The following is a 5,394-nucleotide window of genomic DNA, read 5'->3' as shown; positions in this document are numbered from 1 at the left end:
TCAATGACGTTGGGGAACTTCCTTACGTTTCTTTCAGTGGGAATTCTCTAAAGACAGAAATATCAATTTTGAATCTCCCGCTTACTGGGGCAGAAAGACCTGTATTGCTTGACACCGGTAAACCGGTGTATATACCGTAACACTTTGAATACCGTGGCCCCGAATAATCATCTCTCACAGTATAAAGCAGGCTCATGAATCAGGTATTTGCGAAAATTTACAACTCTTCCCAATTTCAGCGCTTAGTGTTTAAGCCCTTGGTTAAATATAGTTGGATACGTATAATTTCGTCACATTTTACATGAATATTTTTTGGGTTGGAAGATAAACCATACATTTAGTACTTCTGTAACATCTTATCCCAGTCTGGTAGACCATACTGAATCCGCTAGCACACTGAGCCATCTCTATTCACCAGCGTGCAAACGTATTGCACAACACGCATCCATTTGATTAATGGTGTAATGGTGGATACTACTGATGAGGCATGCGAGTAGTATGTTTTCTCGTAAATCCGCTTCGCGTCTCTTGTGGAGTAGCTCTGTAGAATTTACTTGCATTCGAGTAACAGTCAACGAATATCCAGGAAGTTTAGGAAGACGCTTCCAAGGAGAAGATGGATATTCCGTTTCGTAAACAAAATGCATGTTAGAGTTTCGCTTCCCTGTCCAATAGTCTGTAACTGTTCATTTGGTGTTTCCCTAATAAACAATTCTGCAGCGAAAGCCTTCTTCCTTTCAATGGTAGTTACACAAACTGCAGCTTGACTAGGTGGACAGTCCACTCTCAATTCCTCGGGGTGTCCCAATGCTCGATAACCTGGTACGCAATCCTAATGTTCTAAAGTTTGACCGGTAGTAGGGAGCTCGCGCATTCGGTACACTTCACCTAATCAGCGGAATTTACAATTTGAACTTTAGTACATCGCCTAGCAAATCTATAGCTAAATTACAAGCTAAATCACCAAGATGCGTGCCCCAGGTTGGGGAGTGCAATTCTGGTGCAGCCTGCGTAGGACCGAATTTATTCCAATCGAATTTCATGAGGCACTGATAGCTAACCATGCAGTTAGGCGCTTAACTAGTGGTAGGATTCAGAAGATTTGTTATTTATCAAATGATACGGAACTTCCGCCCTAAAACATTTGCTTTTTGCAGGGTACGCTCAGTTCATTTTATCTGAAACAAGTGCTCCAGGTATTCAATGACACCATTACTTCGTGAGATTTTGTTGGAAAATCGGCGGTATTATTGCTCGGGATTAACAAAGTGCTCGTAAACATCCCGTCATCACTCGCAGAGATATCACCCAGTTGGTTGTTGGTCTTTTCGCCGAGCTTGGCAGTTGGATTGCATCACCCGTGCGTGCAGTGATTACCCACTGATGGCCTACTGTGCCCAAAAGTTCAGGTCACGCATGTTTCAAAATGCGACTCGTTAGCACCAGCAAACCTCGAACACTCAGGTGCTCTTCCATCACTCGTCTCAATAGTTTCATTAGTACGATAGCGGTCTACAAGGTGCACCTTGATGGCCTGGGTGATTCCCGAAATTTGAGGTGTATGAAACCTAAAAGCAAGTCGAACAACTATAAGGAATCTCACTCTTATATTAGTCCTCTGTCTTTGTAGCTGAAGGTGACAAACCTCAAATTCTTAAATATAGCGCAGTGATATGTTACTGCCCAGACTATTTCAGTAGGGCTAACAATTGGTAACAACTTGTTCCTCCTCTAATGAGTTGGGTAAATATTGCAAGACCACCGTTGTCGGAGAGAGTTCGTGCTTAATTACTTCTTAATACCCTCGTTCGAAAAGTCGTCATTCTGTCCTGGTGCAATTATTCTGGTGAGTCCACACCATAGGAGGACGGCTGAGAACTGGATTCGAGCTCCGCCTTTATTGGGGCTAACCAGTAGTGCATATTCTTGGTCTTGCTGAGGTTTGACTTCCACATGCCTGACATGCACATAGAGCGCGTCACCGCTCCTCCACCAGCACATGCTGAACGCAGCTGAATTATCTTGTCTGAGCAGTCGAATGTGGTCATGCTTGAGTGATTTGATTGGTTCACCGAAGGCCTCGAACGATGCCACAATAACTGTCTAGGTTGTGTTATTCGACTGAGTCGCATTTCATTCAAGGAGAGTCGTGGATGCTTGAAACCTGTTGGACATTTGTTGATTCGTTGGCTGGTTGCAAAATCCGTAGTTTTTTTTATGTTAAGCTATGGCATAGTCTGACTTGACCAGTCCCGTATATCTGAAGGTGGCTGATTAACTAGATGCTGTTGTCAACTGTTGTCCCACAGTTATTCCTGTGAGAAATGAACTGTATACTGCTTCTAGGCAAGACCTCTTCAAAGAACTGATGAAACTAAAATGTGCCGTGAGGAACGGAGATGACTGCTTGAACCTTGGCTTCTACAGAGGAGGCAGCTTCAATATTATGGCCAAAAATCCTCTATAAAGTTTCACCATAGGTTGACTAGCTGTTCCTCTGGAAAACTTCGGTCCACCTGGTCAATGTTCTTGACTATTCTAGAGGTAGCTCCTAGGTATAATATATCCTTACTCAAGTGACATTTTCCCATAAACTAGGGGAATCAAAAACTGCATGTAAATCATCAGAATGACGCCAAGTTACGGCTAATTCTAGTACAGCCAGTCTCGGGGAAAGACAATTTTAAGCTGACCCTCAAGGCAGACGTTTTAGATAAATTTTAGTGTATTCAGTTACTTAGTTTAGACTGTTTTATGTAAGCTTTTTAGAATAAACATAGCTTCCCTGCAACTTTTGTTTTAAAAGAATGACTGCTCGAACCCCAATTCCAGTTGGTGGTCTTCTTTGGGCTTTAATGCCCGCATGTCATACGAATGAAATTGTTGCACTTGGTCATCCACAAGACTTTCATATTCGACAAGTTTCTTTGCTTTTTAGAATAAACATAGCTTCCCTGCAACTTTTGTTTTAAAAGAATGACTGCTCGAACCCCAATTCCAGTTGGTGGTCTTCTTTGGGCTTTAATGCCCGCATGTCATACGAATGAAATTGTTGCACTTGGTCATCCACAAGACTTTCATATTCGACAAGTTTCTTTGCTTCTGGCGCTCTACTTCCTGGAGCGTTTCTATGCTTGGTTATCCCCCGCTGATCAGAAAATTGTGATTTTTATTTTGAATACCCTTTTGGTAGCGCTCTTTGTGCAACACGCACCACAAGGCTGTCATTGATGTCATTTCTACCACTACCAGGTTGGTCGCTGTTCACTATAAACTCATCTGATGGCGAATACCCCGACTCTCTGGTATGGTCTGTATACAACTAGTTCGAAAAAACCAAACGATTACTTAACAAGCTGAATAATTCCAAGGTGAATTTTCCTCTTATTGCATCCTTTCACCTGTCTGAGAGAAGGTATGAGTATATGAAGGCATTTTCTCATCGACCGGCAGTTAGCAGTTTTACCAATTTACGCTCAAAGTGGCTGTGATTCTTGAGTTTTATGATGATACTTAACAGTTGAAACTTTTTTGGAACAAGCTCGTTAAACGGCGCTTTTACCTGAACGCCGTCCCTGAATCTGGGCATAGTCCATGCACACACACGCACACACACACACACACTGTCGTTTTGGTTTCATGCTGCGTTACTGTCAGCTACACAGTGTCTTATAAACAATAACTTTCCTCCCTTACGATACGTGATGAACATGGGGAAAACAACGGCCAAGCAAACAAGATTTCTACGGTAAGAGGAAACTATTACGCAGAATACAAGAGTCGCCTGATTTACGTGGGATTTTGGAAAATGCACAGACGAACAGCTGGTTTGCATCTGGTTTCGAGGCACTTCTGGGGTTTGACACAACGAAGGTGTAGATCAGGTTTTAACAATGCGTGGGGTTTCTTATAGTTGCACATCCACAAACAACATACACACATAGCCTGTCCGTCTTATGCTCATTATAAGGAGTGACGGCAGCCCATTGCCAGTTATATCTGGACTGGAACTTATCAGATAAATTTGCACAACCTAATTCCAGGGATTAGGGAGAAGTGTTTGAATACCTTCGGTTGAGAATCCCTAGGCAATCTGTTTACGGAGAATTTTGTTGAAGTGTCATATGTATGGAATAAGAGGCACACCATCGACCGTTCAGCCGCAGGAATTCCACGTTAAGTTTGGTTTTAACTTTATTCCGAGACTTCTACCGGTCAGTACTCAACACACGGTTAAATTTCGACGGAATAGGTCTTCGACACGTGTGATGGTTCCAGAGCACTTCTAAAATGTGTACTTTGTTCCGAACAGAAAGATCATCCTGTCAAAGCCACGCATATAATCAAAGTCCATCCATTTATCGAAGTCTAGCTTAGAAGGCCACCACTTACAGAGTATAAAGTATAATACTACCCCAGATGACCAAGTACCCTGATTGCTCTTACAAGTTACAACCTCGAAAAGTGTGTCGAACCCTCTGGATCCTATTTCCATAGAAAATTAAAAATATTCGCTCCTTACCTTACGACAAAATAAGACTCAAGCACTTTAAAGAACTGCCCGGTAAACTGCTTGATGGCAAGACTTTCAGCAAGACGAAGAGGATACAGGTGCTCTTATCCGAGGGTGCAACTGAGGTAGACAAGTGTCGACAACCCATGCAAATAAAACTAGTTGGCCCTTCCTAATCAACTTTCTTTCGCTGAATCATATGATTTGAGGCAAAACAACTGCGCACCAAACTTTTACTGATCAACTTGAGTACTTGCAGTCAATTCGGGTTTCAGACTGGGATGTGTTCGGCTCCAGATACACGACTGAAAACAGGTCGGCTTTCTGCTCCTTCTTGTAAGTGAAAAAAGTTTTTAGAATACCCGCAGCTAACCTTTTGGAGGATGCTAATTTGTTGCACCCATATGAGCGCCGCTGTAAAAGCGAAAGTCGACGTTACGTTTTGAAGCGCAAGAGTTAATCCACGATAGACTGTTCCAGTGCTATCCAGGCCATCAAGTTCCTGTAAGATGTTATCATCTATGACTTTTTAACGTCTGCTTGACTGGTTTACCGGCAAGCAAACGGTTTTGCAATGCACTAAAAATTTAAAGCTCCTGAAGAGCAGTGAAAACTCGTTCTCCTTCAAACGGAACACCAGCAATCCTAATAAATTGGCAATAAAGTGTAAATTACAAGTGGGTGATTGAAAGTAGTAGTGTAACGGTGATACTACTGATGAGGGCATGCGAGTAGTAGGTTTTGTTCTTGTAAATTCGCTTTGCGTCTCTTGAAAAGGGAGATCTATTGCGGAATTTGTGGAGTCGCTTTGTAGCATTTGATTGAATTCGAGAAACAGTCAATGAATATCCAGGAAAGTTCAGAAAGACGTGTTCAAGGAG

The sequence above is a fragment of the Opisthorchis viverrini genome (genome assembly GCF_000715545.1).
Source record: "Opisthorchis viverrini unplaced genomic scaffold opera_v5_83, whole genome shotgun sequence".
NCBI classification, from domain to species: Eukaryota; Metazoa; Platyhelminthes; class Trematoda; order Opisthorchiida; family Opisthorchiidae; genus Opisthorchis; species Opisthorchis viverrini.
This window is presented reverse-complemented; position numbering follows the sequence as displayed.